Genomic DNA, 23,318 nt, shown 5'->3' with positions numbered 1-23,318 from the left:
ATTACTGGCTGGGATAAACAACCAAGCTGACCCACTGTCACAGAAGGCACAGTTTTATTATGGCCGGGACCCTCCTGCCCAAAAGGTGCAAGAGAGACCCTGAAAATTCTTTACAGCAGGTTTTATACACAAGCACAATACAGGAAAACCTGACCTCCAAACTCTTATCCCACCCCTGATTGCAAATCATCTACATTAATAAATATATTCTATGGCGTTAGCAAATGAACATGTCTATGCATTTTGAAATAGCAGAAATTGTTCTAGTTCATTGTGACATTGTTTTTACTCTTCTGTTCAGGATATTCAACCTTATCTAATAGCACACTGTTCTTGAAACAATATTATGCATATATTATGCCACAGATGCTGGCGAAACGTCAGGAAGAAACTCTTCTAGAACATGGCCACATAGCCCGAAAAACCCACAAAAAACCATGGATGCTGGCCATGAAAACCTTCGACTTCACAATATTATGCAAAAATTGCTCACTCTGACATTAGTCTTTGCAAAAGCCAAATTCTAGCTTTTCATTTAGTCTTACCCAAAATCATGACTACAAACAGTTTATAAAAGCATTTTTTATATAATTCTTCAATCAGGAGAATAAGTCCACTTCACCCCGACCCATAGTGACCCTATGAACCAGACATCTCCAAGATACCTAGTCCTGAGCAGCTCTGTTCAGCTACTACAGACGTAGAATTGTCTGAATTAAATAAAACTGAATTAAACAGAGGCTAGATGTCCACTTGTAGGGAGTGCTTTGACTGTGTATTCCTGCATGGCAAGGGGTTGGACTGATAACCCTTGCCATCTCTTCCAACTCTTTGATTCTATCATTCTGGGATTTCATTGGTGTTCTATCTGAGTGGTTGCAGTTCTTGGGATAATTTCTCACTGGTGGCAAAGAACGAGAGCACTCTATTTCTTCATTCATTCAGAACAAGAACTCCTGTGGCCTTTTTTTTAAATCTTGCTGCCACCACCTATGCTGGTGTAGTGCAGTCATGGACAAATATGAGATGCCACACTTTTGCATGAATGAGGCTATATCTCAGCATCACAGCCTACATAAATGAAAGCTATTCTAGACACTACAGAAAACATTAGCGAGTAAACTATTCTTATTCATTTCTGTGTGGGCAGTTCTTTAATGTTAAATATATATACAGATTACTAAACAGTGTTATTTTAAAAGGACTTGTATGTATCTGTCACCTCTTTGGAAGTCTTTTGTATCTGGATTTTGCATTAGATTGCCAATATTATAACTTGATCTTCAAATCCCTACAAAAGAGCCATTGCTCTTCCATTGTCGTCATCTTTATTTTAGAACTTGAAGTTGCTGTTAGAATAATCTGTTTTTTCCTATAATGTATGATAAATTATCTGTGTCTGCTGACTGGGGATATTGCTCCAGGAAATAAGTTTTCCCTTTCAGAAGATAAAATTAAAGCCATTATGATGAACATAGAAAAGGACAAATGCCATTTCAAATGTCCGATATCTCTGAAGAAATGAAATTGCTTTCTCTGAAAGAGTGAGACTGAAGAAAAGCCATAGTAAATATTCTTCAGCATGAATGTGTATATCTGTATTGATCTTGAAGGAAGTAATCATACATAAATTATAAGTAAACCTTAGACTATGATGTTAGTATTGAAGCAAACTCAAGAGTACGAGCTGAAAAAAACATATATTTACATATCTCTGTAGACCCTTTTTCATAATTATGGACAGAATACTTTGGTTGAACCAAGTATCTTCGTTTATAAAATGGTATGTGTGTTCATATAAAAAAAATCACCATGGATGGCCAATAAAACCCAAAAGTAACCATGTGGTCCATGAATAAAAGTAAAATATCAAAGTTGTTACAGTGAATTGTAACATAAGAGGCACAAGCTTTCAGGTTCTTCCAAACTCTTGATCAGGCTGTGTGTTAGAAAGATTGGCAAGAGAAACAGAAAATTCCAAAAGTCAGACCAGATGGGCAATATTTGTATACCATCTTCATCTATACCATCTTACACCATTATTTTTTAAAAAGAGCATTGGAAGGTTGCAGTGTTCAGAAGGAAGGCATCAGTATTCATTTTCATCATTTTTTTAAAAAAAGATGATTACATCTCATTAAAATCTTTTTTTAAAAAAAGTTTCAAAGTTCATTTTTATGCAGAGCTTTATTGGCTATTCTTACCATATTCTGCAAACACAGGATAGACACACCCAGTATCTTCTGTATGTGAATGATTATGTATATGAATATATTTTATATATTTGATTCTGTAAGCTTTTTATTTGGATAAAGACCATCCCAGGTCTGTGAAATGTGATATTGAATGGAGACTTGTCTATAAGCAATTGCAAGTTTTAAAGCAATTTTAACAGGTTTGTGGCACTTGCTAATTTTTAAAGTTTTAAAACAATTTTTGCAAGTTTTAAAACAATTTTAACAGTTTTGTGGCACTTGCTAATTTTTAAAGTTTAAAAACAATTTTAACAGGTTTGCGGCACTTGCTAATTAGAGGCTATAACTATAATAATGTCCTTGGGTTCAGTATTGTAACAGGTTTTACATGAGTATTACTCATTATGTATTTACACTTTCCTTTAAAAATGGCAGTTTTGAAATATCATTAAGAGAGAAGTTGAATCTGTTTCAAGAGTTATCGTCCATCCATTCAGTCTTCCATGTACTATAGAGAAGATTGGTAACAATGCCTCTCTTCTTACATAGCATTGCTCAGGTCTGGAGTTCAGCAGTCAGTGATATATTGAACAGTGAGACTGTAGCAAAAGACAGCTGAGATTCAGGTTTAATAATCAGCTACTAGTCTAGGTCCAAAGCTCAGAAGTCTCAAACTACAGGAGGAAAAATTCTAAATTGTTTGTTCTTCTCTCCAGTAAAATGATTATGTGGTGGCCCCAAATTTATTTGTGCATATAAGTACCCACCCATCCCTAAACATCAAGCTTTCATGCTGAGATTGCAGTGCAGCTGGGCTGCCCACAGACAAAAAATTTTTTTCTGCATATTTGAGGGTATTCCCACATATGCAGACAGAAGTTCAAGACAATAAGAGGTGTTGAGGTCAGCCTGCAACAGAGAACCAATATCCTCCCCTCACCATTAGTGTAGCTTTTACAAATTGTAGTATAGTAAGCATGCACACCAGCCTGAAATGGTTATAGAAACATGCAGATCAAACCTCAGCCTTTTTTGCTATATTTACTAGTTCTTGCTAATATTTAAGTGTTTACTGTATATCTATCATATCACCTTCATGCTCTATTTGAAATGGCCATTTTAGAAAAGGTTTCTGCAAGAAACAAGTATTTGGCTTTATTGCAAGTTCAGTTCTACTGACATCTCAAATTTCTTCTTCGCTTATCCCAGATATCTTCTAATTCAGAAGATACATGTGGGAAAGGACACCTTAGAGTAAGAATTTATATGGTCCTGGCCTGCCTCCTTTTTTTACATTACAGCCAAGATACTGACAGAGGAGCAATGGTAACAGAATTGCAGATGGGTTGGAAAATGTAAGCGCCAGAGATATTTTAGGAATAATTCCCCTATTTATGCACCCATCTCACTACTGACCTCATCTCTCTCTTTCCATCCTAAGCTATTTGAATCAACAACAGAAAAGAGGGGAGGAGTTGGGTTCTTCTGTAAAAGGAACAACCACAGTAAGCTATTTTCCTTCCTCCAGGGAAGCTGTGTGGGAAGGAATTGAGGTCAGAAGAGAAACATGTGTACATTTGTGAGGGTAGTGAAAAAGGTAAATTATTAAAAGATGCATTACAGAACTTTGAACCTGCAGCAGCTTCACGTAAGAGTGTGCAATAGTATAAATACAAGGGCCTGTTTCCTATTAGTTCACACCCAACTACACTACACCCATTATTGATAGGTAAGCTAACAAATAGATAAACCCCATCGATTCAGTGAGCCTATTCTAGCTGGACTACAATAGAGTTCTCATCATTAGTGCAACTGATTTATCAGGTAGAATTATAAAATCTGCTCATAGCCATGATTTCCACCTGAGCATCAGAGATCTAGCACATCTGAACTATGAACATTTAGAGAGAGTGTGAGCTTGTGCTATCCAGAAAACTCCACCATGCCCAGATCACATCATCATCCTGCCATCAATGTTTTTAGATTATATATATATATTTATATATACCTTTAGTATATTATCTCTCCTCATCCAACAAATGTAAGTCTTGCTGCTGAATTAGAACAGCAATCACCTAACTTTATCTTTTGAAACTTCATAGGTCAGTAAAAGACACTAAGTTCTATCTTCTTTAACCAAGAAGGATTGGGTGGATCAGAGTACTGAAGGCTGTGTCCTCCCCTGTTTATGTGCAGATCTTTTCTTTTTATCCAAACCACAAAAGCAGGTTTTGTTTGAAAACATGGTCTAAACCTAGACTAGGGGTAGGAATCATGCAGTGCTTCAGATGTTATTGGACTGCACCTCCCAGAATGTCTTGGTATTGGCTATGATGACTTAAAACTGCTGGGATTTGCAGTGCAACATGATTACCATCCAACTTGCTTATATGGATGGGCTTATTGTTTGTTTGTCTTTATATATTCTGCATCTCTCAGGACAAGCTGGATTTTTCCTGTCATTGCCCAGTTGTCTGGGATAGATCTAAGATTGTCAGGAAGTCCTAAGCCAACTGGAACATAATTTATTGAAGTCATTCATAATAATTTTGGACAGTTACAATACCATCTCTGGTATCTGTCCAAAAAATTCATTGTGAAGGCCAGTAAAGCAATAGAATGCCTAGCCTGGTTTTGTAATGCTGGATAGATGTGCTTCGTTAGATGGGTTAGGTAAATGATAAATGACCTTCATTTGACTAATATATGTATATAAAATTCCACCATAGTCCCCTCAGTCCCTAGGCCTGACTTGGCCAGCTGCCTTCACCTAAAAAGGTCTTGGTGATACATTCATACTGGCAACCGTATCATGAATTAGGCAATTATTTACTACCACTCCTATCATAAACAGCTGTTATCTGAATATCAGAGCCTCCATTCATAGCTCACCAGTACATATTCTGAGAAAAGGAGGTAGAATCAGGGCAGCATAACAGAGACTGTTCTGCTATTTTTTGTCTCCAGTACATTACCGACAACCTTGAACTCTGTTGGTTATATTTCCTAGTTCCCTGCTCTTTTCCTTTTGAAACTGTCTTTCTCCCTTCAGCTGACTCATTTCATCTGTGTTCAGAAACTCTCAACAGTCGTAGCTATCACTCCACCCACTTGCCACAGGATTATAAGAAGAGATATTGGCTGTCTGTAGTAAACCTATGACTGTAGTAAACAAATAATAGAAGACTGAAAGCAAGAAGTAATAGTGGAGAGAACAATGGGTAATTTTCTTAGTAGACGTAGTCACTCTTATGGTAAATTTTAAATATGATATTTGAGAAAAGTTTATATCCATCTGGAGTAAAGGTAATAACTATCTTGCATTAGGCTACCAATTTAAAAACATGCTGTATTAGATGGTACCACATCTGCATATAATTCTTCCTTCGAAACTTAAGGAATTAAGGAATCTGCAGACACACTTATTGGCCTTAATTTACATTCCCTCAGCTTAGCATAAATACAGTATCCACATGTGGACCTGTACTATGCTGAGCCATATATATTCCCTTCGATTTACTGAAATGCCTATGAAGCCACCCTATACAGCCATTCCATGTTCCACGACAAGTAAGCATGATCAAAGAAACATCTGGCTACATCCATATAGGCAGACAAGTGAAGCATATAGTAATTATTACAGCAGCACTGAGAGTCATGGAGGACCATAGTGAATCTCAGTGCTGATGGTTATCATTTTGTGTTTGGCTTTGGGAACACAGCTACACACTTCTCTGATCCTGGCTGCTCACTGTGAAACATGGTTGTGTGGGGTGCCTTCAGGGGTGTTTGGGTGCTGTGGAGGAAGGAAGGGTATATCAACCCCAACAGTGCCCAGAAAAGGCCCTCTACACATGTAAGGGAAACATACACATGTTGATGTCCCTAACAGAATTTCAATCATAGTATTGGACACTGGGGACAAAGCCAACTTGAAGATACTAGTGTCTGCTTCACATTAAAGTACCAAAGTATGGTGCTGTAGCCTTTTTTTTTTTTTTTTTTTTTTTTGGATGTTTATCTCTTCAGTGTACATAGTAACTATGTTGTCATATGAGAAGCAAATTCCAGTTCACAAATGTTAATACTTGTTTCTTCTTTTTAAATCACACAGATAGTACCCTTGTGGATTGCTCCTAATCTTTTAACCTTTGGTGGATTTTTGATGATTTTAATTAATTTTTTAATATTATCTTTTTATGACTGGGACTACACTGCATCAGGTAACACTATTTAATTGGTTTTGAAAACTGAATGGAGATTTTTTTTAATAAAAAAATCAACTATAAAACAGTTAATATAGCTAACCCTCTATGTGAGATATTTGCATGTGTTGTAAGGTACAGATTTTTTAATAAAGATACAAACCCTAAAAATGTGATGTCAAGCATATAGATAGGCTCATCAAAGAAGGTTAATGGTTAATCGAGAAATACCTCTGAAGTTTGAGTAATTTAACTCTTATTGTTTCTTTTTCCTTTGGGCAGGTTCCGGCGGTGGGTTGATTCCAACATGGGTTTGGTTGTTTGGTGCTTTTGCTACTTTCTGTTCTTATACTTTAGGTAAAGTATTATCGGTGTATACAGTGTAAAGCTAAATCTTCTGTGGGTATTTTTATCTAGTTCATGTGTAACACTACCAAGGCACCCAGAATTGGAAAAGACCTGTGAATTTTAGGGTTCTAAAAGGAAAATACCTTTTTATAGTCCCTACATTCTTTGTAACCAGGGTTAACAATGGGTAAGACACAACAGAGAATGCATGTAGAAGAGAGTGTTTACACAGAGAAAGGGCACCTTGAAGGAGCAGAATCTTGTTGTCTTCTTCTGATCCTTTAAGTCAACATAATGATATCTGCTTAGTCCTTATAAAATCTGTCCAGTGTGCTTAAAAACGAACTTTTTGAGTGCTCACTTAGACTTAAGACTTAGTAGGTATGTCCAATAGGGCTAACATGAAGAAGAAATTGGGCAGATATATGGAAGAAAAATTAATCCTCATTATCATCACTAGGCAGAAGTCAGAGGATTAATAAATAATAAATAAAGGCATAAAAAGTAGCACATTCAGTAAAACATAGTGCTAAATAAGACACCAACAAAAATGTCCAGACATGACTTGTTGACCAGCTTTCCAGGTACCTCAGCTTACCTCCTCTGTGAGCATCTATTTGGAGGAATAAAACAAAAAGACCGGATCACTCAGACTGTTACAAGTCTTACTTAATTGAAAGTGAAAAGTACAGGAAACAGTTTCTGTCATGAGTTTACATTTAAAAATTACAAAGCTTTAAAGTGGTGATGTTGTCCGTCTGGTTCTACTCTGGTGAAACGGAGAGCATGATGGAAATGTGTACACACAGTTTCTTTAATTAAAACAAAACATCTTGAAACTCCTTAAACAAGGATGCATTTAATGATCATCCCATTTATTTCTTAAACTGCAGAGAGGCAATTAGTAAGCTTTTAGTTTTAAACTAGCCCATGACTAACTTTGCCCATTGATTCCAGTGGTATTAAAATATGAGTAACTTTCTTTGGCCTCAGTCTATAGTATGGTTACATACAGTAAATTATGAGTGAATTATATTTTTCAAAGTGAATTATTGTTTCTCCTTTCTCTGAAGAACTTTGTTTCACACACACTATTGGTGAAGTAGGGCAGTAAAACATATTCTTAAGGGCTGTCTCCTACATTTATTCTTAAGAAAAAACACTGGTGTATTTTTAAATACACCAGTGCTTTTTCTTAAGAATAAATGTAGGAGACAGCCCTTAAGAATATGTTTTGCAATCTAGGTAGATAAAGAGAGAACAGTAAAAAGAAAAAGAAAAAAGAAGGACATTGTAACAAAACTGTAGGAGGAAATAAAGTTTACATAAATCTTGTTATATTCTGTTACATTCTGTCTGATCAGTTTTCAAGATACCTCAGCTAGATACTTCCTGTTTGGGTTGTACCACTCCACACAAGTACAGACTGAATCTCAACAGACCACATAATACAAGCCCTACTCATTAGAAAGTAAAAATAAAAATGAGGCTGCACCAATTTAGGAAAGATGCAAGAGCAATGCCAATTAGGTGCCATTATTATTTAAAAAGTAATTCCTAATGTGTTTTGGACATTTCTGTTGGAGGAGTCTATTCTCTAATTAGCTGGGTCCAAACTGTATCTTACCTTAGTGAAACATGGAGAAGAGTGCTGTGTCAGAACACATCTATCGTCTGTTCCTCTGCATGAGCATTATGACCAGAAGATGATTTTTTTTCTCTAGCTGCTTGTTCGAACAGGTGACTTCCCTGATGCCATATGCAAAACACAGGGCATTACTTTTTAAACAGTAACTTTTTCTGCCTTGCTGTTGCAGCTGCCCCTTCTCAAGTTGTGTTCAGTTTCTTAGGTCTGCAGCCCTCACTGCTCACAATCTAGTGAGACCACCAGTGAGTACTCATAGTGTCTCCCAGGATTTATCATGACTATCCTCAGAACAAGACCTTTGTAATTCATAGACACAGACAGACAGACAGACAGACAGACAGATAGGTGTCTCTTACTGGAAAAATATGTTTCTTTATTTTTAAGTCTGTTCATATATCACAGTAGAAAAATAGAGGGAGAGCAGAATGAATTATGGATTCTTAGAGAGACTGAAAGAGTTGGCTAGACTGCAGTAATAAAACCAGTCTAGCCTACAACGCATCTCCCTCCATCTATGGAACTGACCTAGAATGGAGCTGACCTGTTTTTCAGATACATTTTAAAGATACCGCTGTGTTAGCATAAAATTTTTAAAAAGCAGTTTGTGGCACCTATAAGACAAACAGATTTATTTTACCATCTAAAGTAAATTTATTTTAAAAAGGTAAAGGTTTCTCCTTTGACAAGTTTGTCTAGTAGTGCCCAACTGTAGAGGGCAATACTCATTTCTGTTACTGTGTCGAGGGAGCCAGTGTTGTCAAAGATGACTCTGTGGTCATGTGGTTGGCATGTCTGCATGGAACACTGTTACCTTCCCACCAAAATGGTACCTATTTATCTACTTGCACTTTTACATGCTTTCAAACTGCTAGGTTGGCAGAAGCTGGGACTAGTGGCAGGAGCTCACTCCTTCATGTGGCACTTGGGTCTCAAACTGCCAACCTTGTGTGCGGTTGTCAGAGTCAGTGTCTTAACTGCTAAACCACCATGTCCCCCAAATTTATTTTAGTTTTTCCTTGTGTTGAAATAAGTTATTTTTACTACAGCTCTAACACTAGGGATGAGTGCATATTCATCTGGAGGTTCCGTGTTAAATCTGAAACAGTGATGTTTATCACACTATACTCTTAAAGTGCTACTATTCCACTTTGACTCCTCTAGCTGCCTCCTGTTGCATTCTGGTATTGGCAGTTTTAAGGAGGGGTATTTAGAATTCTCAGGCAGAGAACAATACCAGAATGCAACAGGAGGCAGCTAGAGCAGTCAAAGTGGAATAGTAGCACTTTAAGAGTATAGTGTGATAAACATCAGTGATAAATGCCTGACAATGACAAACCTCCAGTTTTTCCAACAAATATAAAGAGAGTGAAAAATCAAAAATATTCCTAATTCTCAGAGACACTGATGGCAATTTGAAAGCATGAGCCTAAAACAACTAATTTAGAAAGTAAAAGTTGAAGCTAATATCTCTGACTTACGTTGTTTTCCTGTAGTAACTAACTTTTAAAGGTTTTTTTCCCTGTTCCTTTATAGATTCCATAGATGGGAAACATGCTCGAAGGACTCAGTCAAGTACCCCTCTTGGAGAGTTGTTTGATCATGGACTAGACAGCTGGGCCTCCTCAGTTCTTGCACTCTCCTTTTATTCCATATGTTCGCGTACCAATGAGAACATTGGAAATTCTGTCTATACCATGTACTTATCATTAAGTGTTATCTTATTAAATTTTATGTTTTCACACTGGGAAAAATATAATACAGGAGTCCTTTTTCTACCATGGGGATATGATATTAGTCAAGTGGTAAGTATTTATAACTGTTAAAAATTATTATTGTATAACAGTAACTGAAGGAAAGAGAAATACTGCTTAAATCAAGTATATTTGTCTGAGATCTTAAATAGGAAATTGCACAATTAAAAATACTTACAGAGATATTTCTGCACTGAATGGGAGAAGTTATGCCTGTAAACGGGTTGAGTATCCCTTATCTGGAATTCTGAAATCCTAAATACTCCAAAAATTGTCCATGTGGCAGGCTAAGATAGTGACACCTTTGGTTTCTGATGATTCAATGTACACAAACATTGTTTCATGCAGAAAATTATTGAAAATACAATGTATAAAATTATTGTTACGTACCTTCAAGTTGTTTTTGACTTAAGGCAACCCTAAGGCTTTTCACAGGTTTTCTGGGGCTGAGACTGTGTGATTTGCTTAAGGTCACCCAGTGTGTTTCCATGGTGGAGTGGGGAATCAAACCCTGGTTTCCAGGGTCATAGTCCAATGTTTAAACCACTACTTTCAGATTATATTTATAAAGTGAAGACAAAACATAAATGAATTTTATGTTTACATATGAGTCCCCCAAGATATCTCATTATGTATAAGCAAATATTCCAAAATCCAAAGCACTTCTGGTCCTAAGCATTTTGGATAAGGGAGATATAATTGGTAATTGGTTAATAGCAAAGGATCATTTTTTTCTTTTCTTTCTGTTTTTAAAAATCCCAGTTCCCATAGATGCTGAGGGAAATTTAAAAGCCATGTCCTTTATTGAGGGCAGGGGGGAAGGAATGCCTGCAGCAGGGACAGAAGTCAGAGTCTGTAAAGGTGAATGCCATTTTAAGTGTACTTAAAAAAAAACCTCTTATTTTTTCCTGCATTGCATTGACTCCACCAATGTTACCTTGTGGTGTGCTATGGGAACTGCTGCTTGTAGTGTGTCTTCAAATGCCATGATAATAACTGTAGTATAAATTGGCACCATGAGCATGCCAGTAATGTAATTCCTGCTGCCATGTTGCTTCATGTTTAAAATTGTGTATGATTTGCACAGCAAAAACATATTGTTATACATTTCATAATAATCATTAAAATGCTGGTTTTACTTTCTGTGATTTCCACCTTTGTAAGAAGTGTGACATTAGATTCTATCCAGTGTCATGCTAGCAGAAGGAAAATCTACCAAAAGTAGATTTCCCCACCTCCTTAGCGCTGAGGGGGAGTAGTAAAATTTCAAATTAATTACATATGTACTAAGAGACAAAACATATGAGACTAGTACTATTTAGATAGCAGGTTGAGAACATTTTGCAAGATGTGACAAAATGTTTTCAGATCTTTGTGTGTGTCTCTGTGTGTTCGTTTAGCATGGAGTTATATTTAAATTGCTCCTAAACTTCATTCAAAAATACTTAGGGAGTGGAGAATGTGCATATGTTAAAGTGCAAACTTTCCTAGCCCATTGTTTATTTATCTTATTGATAATGAGTTCTTCCTATTCAGTGGAAAGACAAACTTGAAAGGATTGGTTGAGGAATCCGTATCACTAAGGGAAACGAGATCACGTGACTATACTTCTTAATCTCAAATGTGTGAACAAATTTAATCCACATGTGTTCCATCAGGTCAGGTGTTCTCATCTGCTCCATTGTACACAGAGTTCTCTTCCCAGATTCCCCTCCCCAAGCACTTTTTGAGCAAAAATTAATCTGCAAAATGCGATGGCCAGAATCCGGTATGGGAGTTGCAGTTAGAATTGCAAAGATTTTTGTCTTGGAGGAAATCAGATTAGCAGAAACCAGTTTCCTGGAACATGATGCATACAAGAGATGTGTTATCATAGCCAGCTCCCAAAGCCACCAGCTCCTGCGCCAGTTCTCCCTATATGCTTTTGAGTTGCAGTGAATTTGTGCCAAAAGGAGCCATTACTCCAGTTGCATTCCCTCAACTGCCCATGAGATGGTGCCATCGTTATCTACTGATACCTAGTTTGTCTCAAGCATTGCAATCCCCTTGTAAAAAGAATTAAGCAGCATGACAGAACCTACTGATCATCGCCAGATCAAGAGCCAGCCAAATCCACAGTTAAAAAGTGTAGTCGGTGATCATCCACAGAGGCTTTTCTTTTTCCTTTTAGAAAAAAAAAAAACAGAAAAAGAAAGAAAAGCATTGCAGTTTTCATAGTGACCTGCTAGTTGTTGACTCACTATTTTCGGCTACTTTTTAGTTCCTTTTTGTCATTGTATGCCTCCAACTCATGTTTGATTTATGGCAACGCTAGGACCAACTTGTCATAGGGTTTTCTTGGCAAATTTCCTCAGAAGGGGTTTGCCATTGCCATTGCCATCGCTTAATGCTGAGAGAGTGTGACTTGCCCAAGATCTCCCAGTGGGTTTTTATGCTTGTGCGGGAAACTGAACCCTAATCTCCAGAGTCTTAATCCAACACTCAAACCACTGCATCTATGGTGATAAGAACGTGGCCTAAAACTTGACAAAGATGCCTGAAAATATCCCTAATGCAATTTTCCCATTAAAAGTGATGAAAATGGTAATTAAATTTTACTTGTTAAACAGAAAAAAAGTAATATTACCAGTCAGTTCATTATTTTGCAAATGAAACACTGCAATGCCCCTGTCATTCACAAAAGTAACACTTTATGTGTTTACTTACAAGGTGAAAGGGGCATTTATAGGATTCTATTAACATACTGACTGTGAAGGCATTGAGTCTCTTGAGCACTGGATGAGGCTTTTCCACTGGGTGCCTTACCTAAGAACCCAATTTCATCACTCTGTTGTTTTTTGTATAGGGAAGGACAAATGACGTGCTCTCAGCTGGGCTTGCAAACACTGGCTAAGCCATACTGAGGAGTCATCTGCCACTTGCAAATCTTGCTGAGAGTTACTGCTCTGTGCATCTGCCTTCCAACTGGAATGGATAAACCCAAACTAGAGACTTATATGTTGCTTGATTACCAATCACTGAGTAGTAAAAAGATGATATTCTCCCACACAAGAGTGGGGCTTGAGTGCGTGAGGAACCCAGAGTCTCTAGCAGACCCGAGTCTAACCTACCACAAGTTTTAATAAGCACCATGAATTTTAGTGAGCAAGACTTATATTGCTGCTGTTTTTAAACCAGATAGTCGCAGAGGCTGGTTTTGAAGCCAAATGTGCTGTACATTTTCACTCTTTCACCTGTACTATCAAATTTATTGGACATTACAAGACTGATACAATTGCTTCAGATTTTGACAGATAGTCAAAAGACAGATGCCCACCATCCTTCCCATCCCAAATGCACCTTGACCACAAATACAGTCTCTCAGGTACTGCTCTGTTACACTCCCAGTGATTCGTTGCTTCTGTTCCTGAAGCCTATACAGTACTCCATTTTCAGTGCATTTGCTAAAGAGACTTTTGAGCTGACTTTCAAAGGACCTTATTTTTGCAGCTCAGATCCGGAGTCACTTTGGGTCCAGCCATGAGTAATCATGTTATAACGTGATGTATTATCAGACATGATTGCTTTCTATGGGGGGGGGTGTCATTCTGAGGTGGATCCACAGTCAATTCGGAGTGACTCCTCATTTTTGTGAATTCGGTAATGAGAATTCACAAAAATTGTTTCCAAGCTCACTTCGATTTCACTTTGAATTGGTCTGTTGTGGAAGATCACCCTGATCTCACCCCCAGTCATCCCCTGTGACCTGTCCCATCATCCCCTGCCTGCTCCTTCACCCCGATCTCACCCCAGTGACCCCCTGCCACCTGTCCCATCATTTCCTGCCTCCTCCTTCTCCCCAATCTCGCCCCTTCTGCCACCCTGCCACCTGTCCCATCATCTCCTGCCTGCTCCTTCACCCCAATCTCGACCCTCTGGCACCCTGCCACCTGTCCTATCATCCCCTGCTTGTTCCTTCACTCTAATCTCGTCCCCAGTGACCCCGTGCCACTTGTCCCATCATCCCCTGCCTATTCCTTCCCCCCTCTGGCACCCTGCCACCTGTCCCATCACCCCCTGCCTCATCCTTCACCTCGATGAAGGATGATAGCTAAGGAGGGGGCAGGGAAGGATGACAGCGTCCAGAGCCCCACTGAGCATGCACAAGGGTGCCAATTCGAATAGTTGACTCCTTCAGGTGTGGTAATACAATGTGCACTCACTCAGCTTTGCCCAAGTAGAGACCACGATTTCGTTCCTCAGGTATGATAATACATCACGTGAATTGCCTTGGATCTGAAGTGACTCTGCTACCCCCTCGCTTCGAATTGGTGCTCCTGTTTCACATGTGATAAAGCCCAAAGTGCTCTTCCTTGTGGCCACTGGCTGCAAAGGGTTTCAGAGGTAGCAGCTTTGTTAGGGAAAGGCATACATTTTCCCCACAAAGGCCTCTCCAGACTGATTCTGCCTATATTCCAAAGATCAGTTATGTTTTTCATTGAGCTCAAGATGTAGTCTTTCCTCTTTTTGCTGAAACATTCCCACCCACTGGAACTGGCATGACATAAACTAGATACTGATGGGTTCTGAGGGATCCTTCTAGAGTTGCCTCTGGATGCTCTAAGCCCTTTTTTGTCCCCCCCCCCCACACCTCTACAATGGGGGGAAAGAAGCCTCTGAAGTACTACATCTTCCTGAAATATAAGGTACAACACTTCCCCAAGTCTACTCAGATCATGGCCTAATCTGCTTGACCTACGAGATCTTCAGCTTCATTCAGTACTAGCACCACACTGGCGAAGATCTTTGGAACTACCACACCAACCTCACCTAAAAAAATTTATTGGACATTACAAGATTGATACAATTGCTTCAGATTTTGACAGATGGTCAAAAGACAGATGATCTGTCAAACATAGATTCAGCTCACACAATTGTTCCATCCTCCTAAACTAACTCGCTTAGGCCTTCCTGTCTTTTCAGGTACCTCTTTCTACTAAAACAGAGAGCTGGCAGTTGCCATGAAGTCTACTTCTAACCAGATGTATCTGAACCACACCCTGGGAGGACTGAGTCAAGCACCATTATACGAACCTGGAATTAAACCTTCATCTATCTGATTTTAAGCTCAGGAGAGTCCTTTCTTCCAATAACAAGTGACCTGGACATTGACTTCCAGTTCACACTGTTGGAAACAAGATCTCTCGTGGACTTACAATGTCCCAGAGAGGAACAAAAACACAGGGAGAAATTTCTCCTCATGTATCCTAAGGGATGCTGGGGGTCCTTTGGGAGGAAAGTAAAAACATTTTTTCCAATGGGTTTAACAGCATGATGCAGACCTCCAAGTTTCCTGGGGGGGGGGGGGATATAGGCCCTTATTTCCTAACAGCTGCCTATCCTAATCTAATAGGACCAGTTATGCCAGTACCTTTGGTGACACATCTCAAAGTGTTCAAAAGGTAGTCATTTTCTTAATAAAAAAAGCCTGGCGTGTTTTACCCTGTGTGTACTCTTAGGGGCTTCTTCAGGGGACTATTTAGAATAAATACGCAGAATTTTTTTATTTTAAAACATGAATTGACAGTTTCTGGTTCAGAAATTAAATTTGATTCTAAATAGACCCATGAATAAGGCTTTAACAGTTTTCACAGTATGAAATGAATTGGACTTCTCTACTAATAAAACAATATTTTGACCATCTCGAGACATGTCTTTTGGATGTCTCTTGGAACTGGATATTCCCCGTTTTCTGTTTCTTTTGCTTTACTGTTTTAGTGGAATAGATGTTTGTGTGTGTTGTTCCCTCCCCATTATCTTTGAAGGGTAACTTATGACTATGCATGTGGTTCCTTAAGTTTTTGCCACAAGCTTGAACACAGAATGAACTGTGAGAGCCTATGATCACAAGGACAAGACCAAAAATTATGTTCATGTGATCCCTTCATTCCTGGCTGGTAGGTCTTAACATATCCTTTCAAATGCCTCCTTCACACCAGCCTGGAAAAAAAATCTTCACAATAAGTGCCAAGCTTTCATTATCCACATACTTTTTTTGTTGTTGAAAAATTAAATAGGATGAGTTACACTTGAAATTAAGCTTGAAGATGTTAGAATTAGTTGAAGAAACTGTGGTGGTCTCTCATATGGAGAAGCAAGTTTTACTTGTTTCTTCAGAGAAAGAAAGATTATCAAAGAACTTATTTTCCATAAGAGCTTATTTATTTCATCATTCTAACAAATGTGATAGAATATGACCTCTCTAGAGATTCCTTTGTAAAACATCCACAGGAGATTAATTGGAATTTTTATAGCGTAATGCTTTTGCTTTATACTGGTGAATCTGTGTTCTTAAAACATTAACTCTGGCTTAATTTTTCCAGTAAAATCAGCAGGTCTATTTCTAATTAGTCTAAAATAATACCCAGTTGTCTTTATACATTTTATTTTTCTGCATTAAGTAAAATTGCTCATGACATTCTGTCGCTTCCATAATTGGTAGAATTCTTGGCACCTGTATCAGAGAAATATCTACCTCCATTTTAATGTCTATGGAGAACTGTCTATCCATAGACAATATTGATTTGAGCATCTAGTCCTTGCAAATGTGGAGCAGTGAGTGCATGGGAAATAATGTGTGCCAGCTGTAATGGCCAGTACATGGCAAAAAGGCTGTATTGAAGGTAAAGAAACAACTCAATTCTACACCACTGTTTGATGGTTATCATCTTCCTAGAAAGTTTGTATGTATGTGCCTTCAGGTGGCCTGTCAACTTATGGTGAATTCATTAAGCAAGAAATACTTGCTTAAGAAAATAGTTTTGCCAAAGAATGATAGAGTTGGAAGGGGCTTCCTGGGCCATTATTATTATTGTTATTATTATTAACCTTTATTTATAAAGTGCTGTAAATTTACACAGCGCTGTACATACAATCTTTTTAATTGGACGGTTCCCTGCCCTAAGGCTTACAATCTAAAAAAGACACGACACAAAAGGAGAAAGGGAAGGGGATGAGGGCCAACAGTTTTTCTCTACCTCCGAGGCCTGGATCAGGGGAGATGGACTGGAGGGAGGACATAGCAATACAGGAAATGATTCAATAAAACAGGCAACAAAGGAACATCAAACATCAAATTTGTTTTTTGACTCCAATCCCCTGGTCAAAGCAGGATTTCAAGCTACAGCATCCCCAGCATGTAGCTGTCCACACTCTTTTTGAAAACATCCAGAGGAGAACTCACCAACTCTCTGGGCAATTGGTTCCACTGCTGAATTGCTCTTATTGTCAAAAGGTTCATTCTAATGTTCAGTTAAAATCTACTGTCCTGTAACTTCAAACCATTAGACCAAATCCTTCCTTTTGGGGCAGCAGGAAACAGACCTGCTCCCTCCTCTCTGTGACAGCCCTTGAGGGCAATTATGTTACCCTTCTGTCTTTTCTTTACCAAGCTGAACGTGCCTATCTGCATCATCCTTTCCTCATGTGTTTTGTTCTCCATGCCTATAATAATCCTTGTTGTCATCCTTTGAACTAGCTCCAACTTCTCTATATCCTTCTTGAAATGAGGTGCCCAGAACAGAACACAGTACTTCAGATGAGGCCTGGTCCATGTAGAATATAGTGGACCCATTTCTTCCTTTAACTTGGAAACTATGCTTCTATTAATAGAGGCTAAAATAGCATTCACCTTCTTTACTGGCTCGTGTTCAATTTATGGACAAGAACAATCCCAAGGTCTTTTCCCCATATAGTACTGCTGAGTCATATAGCCCCCACCCTATACCTATGCATTTGGTTTTTGTGGCCTAAATGTATATTTTTGCATTTGTCTCTACTGAAGTTGATGTTGTTAATTGCTGCCCAGCTTTCTAATTTTTCAAGGTCCTTTTGAATTTTATTCCTATCTTCCAATGTGTTAGCCATCCTTGTCAGATTTATGTCACCTACCAACCTGATAAGCATTCCCCTTCATGCCATTATCTACGTTATTGATAAAAATGTTGAAGAGTAATGGCCCTAGGACAGGACCAGGAGGTACTATGAAATGCAGCTATTGATTATGACTCTTTGAATATGGTTTTCTAACCACTCACAGATCACCTGACACTGTTCCCATCTATTCCACGTTTAATCAAAATATTATGGGAGACCCTATCAGATACTTTGCTGAAATTCAGATACACAGTATATTCACCATTTACTAACCTAGTGACTTGATAAAAAAAAAAAGATACAAGATTAGTTTGGCAGGATTTGTTCTTGACAAACTCATGCTGCCTTCCACTGATCACAGCATTGTCATCAAGATACTTGCAGACAGATTCCTGTATAATCTGTTCTAATATTTTTCCTGGTATTGAGGTCAAGCTGACTGGTCTGTAGTTGCCTGGACTGCCTGTTTTGGTAGTTATTTTTAGTAAGTAAAAACTACAGAGAATAAAAATTGAATAACACAAAGCGCAAACAACAAAACTACAGAATCTACAAAATGCATTACAAACTACAAAAAAGTACAATACAAAAATGCAACCTACAACTTTTTTTTTTAAAAAAGATGACTTTCAACTAAATTCCACCCCCTCTTCTTCATATTATACATAATCTATATATTTAATTTCTCTCTGTGTATGTAGTCCTTCAAGTCACCTGTTGACATCACCTGTTGAATTTCATAGTGGTTTCTTTGGCAAGCAATACTCAGAGATGGTTTGCCATTGCCTTCCTCTGAAATACAGCCTACAGCACCTGGTCTACCTGGCCCCATCCAAGTACTAACCAGGGGTGACCATGCTTACCTGCTAAGATCAGATAGGGCCAGGTACCTTTAGTGTATTAACATCCCTTTATAAAAAGTTTACACATAAGTAATCTCCAGTAATGTACTTTCTATTTTTTGTAACACCTTTACTCCATGCTATATTATGCAGTAGCTATAGTACAAGGGCTGATTCAATAGGCCATAAATGAAGGAATTTCAGGCTTCTTGACTGTTTATTTAAGCCCAATATAGTACACAACATTGACATTGTATCTTCTTGGCAGCTGGAGCTAAGTATGTGTTGCTTTAAACACATTCATACATGTTCTCCTCCTTTCTCTCACAGTAATACAAATGTGTGATGTACGAGTGACTTTGCTGATGAAGTAAATGGGAGTTGGAAAACTTGGAGCACTGTTTGCATTGTAGATTATGGAACAGAGAAAGGGAAGAAATAGGAAGCTGCTGTTTTTAGTAGGAGCCATATTTATCTTGTTATAATACAGTATCTAATAGCAGTCCTATAAGAAAAATGAAAAGATCAGCGTTTTGACATTCTTATGCCACATGCTTGCACCTGATGGAGTTAAGCACTATTCAGCTGAATTCAAGTGCTTGCCAGTTGATATACTTGCAAAATGCCCTGATACCAACAGGCTCAAGTAATGCTACAGTAGTCTTGCAGTAATATATAATGTAAAAATTCATGCTTTAAAGTTTTCACACAACAGTGCATTAACAACAATATGCATTTTGTTTTCAACATAGGTTTTTCCCCCTCTTGTCGGATCTACAGATTAAATTATTTTACGTCAAGAGAGTCACATATAACCTCTATATTTTATTTTGCAGTCTGACCCAAGACACCTAGCTAATACCATAAGCAACATTTCAGATCATGACTGGTGTACTGGGTACTGATTCTTCTTTATTGTTAATTAAAGTGGTATGCTTGCTTCCTGTTCTATCCGATAATGGCATTAGCTTTGCTTATCTTAGCAAAGAGCCTTTAATAAAAGAGTGACATTTCCCTTTTTGTCTGTTTTATAAGAACCTAATAGGAACCATTCTTTTTAAAACCAGTCTGCTTTGCTCAGCTTAGAAGAAAATTGTTTCATTAGAGTTTAATTATATTGCTAGTTTATGTTTTAAAATCTTACTAGTACATCAATAGTATTAACTACTTAAAAGGTATATGGAATTATTTAAGAAATGCAGTTTATAGAGGAGGAAATACAAGTGATATGGACATAATTTTCCTACACCTTTACCCCAAATCTCATCTTTTATGGAATGTAGTTCATAGATAGCATTCATTTATCAAGTTTAAGATTTCACTTGACAATTTTTCTCACTGAGTTAAATCTAAACCTACAACAGTGGAATTTTATTAATGAAATAAGGTTGTATGCTGGGTTCCTATTTTCCCTGCGCCCATCTGCAAAATAACTCCTGATCATAGAAGGAACAGCCAGCATGACTCTGGAGACCAGGGTTTGAATTCCCATTAAGCCATGGAAACCTATTGGGTGACCTTCGACAAGGCACTCTCTCAGCCTCAGAGGAAGTCAAAAGCAAAAGACGTACAAGGACCTCTGAACAAATCCTGTCAAGAAACCCCCCTGAAAGGTTTGCCTTAGGGTTGCTATAATTGAGAAAGGACATGAAGATACAGCACAACAATGATAATGGAGGGGCACCTTTGGATCCAGTCCACTGATTTCAGTGAGATGTTGGAGATTATCAGACGGAGGATAGGAGTGAAGTCCATCCTTATCCTGTCCATGCAGCGATCACACAAAAGACATTCACACATTCACATTGATCCTATCATTAAACTGTCAGTGTAGTGAAATTGCATTAACACATTCTTCCGTTAATACAAAATGAAGGGCAAGGATGGGACAATTCCACTTCAGTGACAGGACAATGAAAGGATGAGCATGATGTTATGTGAAAGTCTTTCGGGCGATCACAGTCAATTGCAGTTTAATGATGGGACATTGACAGGATAAGCATGATGTCACATGAAAATCTTTATGATCATGATATAAGGATGGAAAAAGGATGGAACAAGGATGACCCGTTCCCTCGTCTGATAATCTTCATAGTTAGAAATATATGGTATATTTCACATGGCTAAATTCTCCAAGTGAAGTTCACTGCTTTCCTTTCAGATTTTACTGAGGAGGGCAATCTTTCAATGGGATATTTCAGCTCAGTGTTCTCTTTTTACCATTTCTCTTAGACAGCATTATAGGCTTTTGCTGACACATAGCAAAAGGGCATAATCCACAGTGGAAGAGAGAGCCGAGAGGATAGAAGATGGTCCAATAACTAATTGCCCTAAGGCAAGCAACATAACAAGAGATTGTGCCAAACCATATATTGTGGTTATGCTGGACCTAGGAGTTGCTAAGTATCTGGTCTTATTTCAGCTCTGGAAAGCTTGTCCCTTATAGGACTGGCAGGTGTCTCTTTTTATAAAAGGTGCCTCCTATTTGAGGGTTGGAAAGTTTTTCATTTTCTATAGACTGAACAAGATGACAAAAAGTCCCATATTTTTGAGTGTGGGCCCTTGATGAGGACAAAAATGTATGCCTTGAGTAATTTATGAGTATAGACAATATATGCTTTTTACAGAAAAACACATGGCTAAGTTAGCAGAAATCAACATTGGTATTTAGGTAGAACAAAAACATTGATAGCTACTTCCCAATTGTTCATCCTGCACGTGTGAATTTTGTCTTTTATTGCTATTTTGAAAGTCTGGCAAGATTACCTGAATCTTACTGGCAGGTATTATGCTCTCCTTGAGAATGCAAAGCTACCAAAGTGGAAGTGAGAGGCTCGATCCTTCTATGCCCACAATGCGAGCTATAAATTCTCACCAAATATTTAATTCTGGTGATACTTCATCAGGTCTCAACATAGAAAAGATAGTGAGTGGAACAGACTGGCCAAGGTTGTCATCTTTAAAAAATATTTCAAAAATGTTTTTTGAAATAAAATTGAAAACAGCATTTCCCTTTCTTTTCCCCTCAGGTTTTAATAGGCATGTATTTGCTAACTGCTGCATTTGGAGTAGGAGTCTGGCACAGGCCTTTCGTCTTTGGTTATTACCTCACAGACACACTAATAATCCTCCTTATTGGTAAGCAATTAAAAAACACACAACACTACAGCATGTTTATGCCAGTTCAAATATACTTTTAGGATACTTTGTAAGTGATGTTTCTTCCATATATTTATAGTGGGCCCTTGGTATCCACTGGCATTTGGTTCCAGGACCCACTGTGGATACCTAGATCCATGGCTGCTGAAGTCTCATTAAAAATACCGGCACGGTAAAAGGGTATCCGTTATATGAATGGTAAAATCAAGCTTTCCTCTCTCTCTCTCTCACTCTCTCTCCCTCTCTCTCTCTCTCTCTCTCTCTCTCTCTATATATATATATATATATATATGATATTTTCAAGCTGTGAATAGTTAAATCTGTGGATAAGGAACCTCTGGATACAGCGGGACAACTGTAATAAATGTCAAGACATTGAAAGCCCAGTGCAGTCAGTGCTTACATGCTTTAGGCTGCATTCCTGTGTACATTTACTTGAGAGAAAGCTGAGTTTTGAAATGTTACTTCTGAAGGTAGTACAATAGTATTGTTACGGGGGAGAGTGTAATTCATTGCCATTACACAATTTTGCTTTTACAAAGATAATGTGTTAGTAATGTGTCAGCAGTACGTTACTTTTACATTTTTCTAAAACAAAAATCAGCTACAAATACACAAATTGGCCTAAAATATAAAACCACACCACAATATGTTAAAGGAACATGTATTTACTTAAAACTTTAGCATCATTGTTATAATATGACACTGGGAAAACCTATAATGAATAACAGTTTACTTTTAATGAGTTACTTAAACTCTCAGAGAAAGACAGAGGCATTTACCTCTGAGTAGCCCTAGATAAATAATGGGCAGCAAACCACCATTTTGCGTAAGTGTAAGTGTAGAAAGCGCAGGATGAGTCCTTCCTGAATCTTGGTTCGCGAAGTAAAGCCAGAGAGAGAGAGAGAGAGAGAGAGAATTTCTATGGTGTATATGCCTTTACTCTCCTTATAGCCACTTTTATGCATGTTCATGCATACAAAAGTTTATTGGGGATTACTGCCAAGTAATGGAAAATGGAATTTGCAGCACAAATGTATTTATTTGCTTAATCTGATAGAGTTTCCATTCTCATTTCTTTAAAAATTCAGAATTGGTCCTATTTGACATATCTCCCCGTGTTTAGTGCTGGGTCTCATGGTTCACAGCCTAGCCTACAATGAGATGAACTCTTAGCTCAATTAATTCATATAACAAACAAAGTAAACAGCTTCATTTATATACTGCTTCATTCTGAATTAACAGTGACTAAGTGG

General features: G+C 38.0%; 1 pseudogene across 1 annotated transcript in view; it reads left to right on the top strand.

The window, feature by feature from the left end:
• LOC149317289 (ethanolaminephosphotransferase 1-like) overlaps nt 1-23,318 on the top strand; it is a 61,987-nt pseudogene that overhangs the window by 25,491 nt on the left and 13,178 nt on the right. The window contains exons 3-6 of the transcript XR_016280619.1: nt 6,310-6,418; nt 6,683-6,757; nt 9,930-10,198; nt 21,933-22,041. The product of XR_016280619.1 is annotated as an ethanolaminephosphotransferase 1-like (transcript). The remainder of the gene's footprint in view (nt 1-6,309; nt 6,419-6,682; nt 6,758-9,929; nt 10,199-21,932; nt 22,042-23,318) is intronic.

The sequence above is a fragment of the Sceloporus occidentalis genome, unplaced genomic scaffold, assembly GCF_023333645.1.
Source record: "Sceloporus occidentalis isolate IW3139 unplaced genomic scaffold, rSceOcc1.0.p SCAF_3, whole genome shotgun sequence".
In the NCBI taxonomy this organism is placed as follows: domain Eukaryota; kingdom Metazoa; phylum Chordata; class Lepidosauria; order Squamata; family Phrynosomatidae; genus Sceloporus; species Sceloporus occidentalis.
Note: the sequence above shows the minus strand (reverse complement) of the source record. Positions and strands in the feature narration are given on the sequence as shown.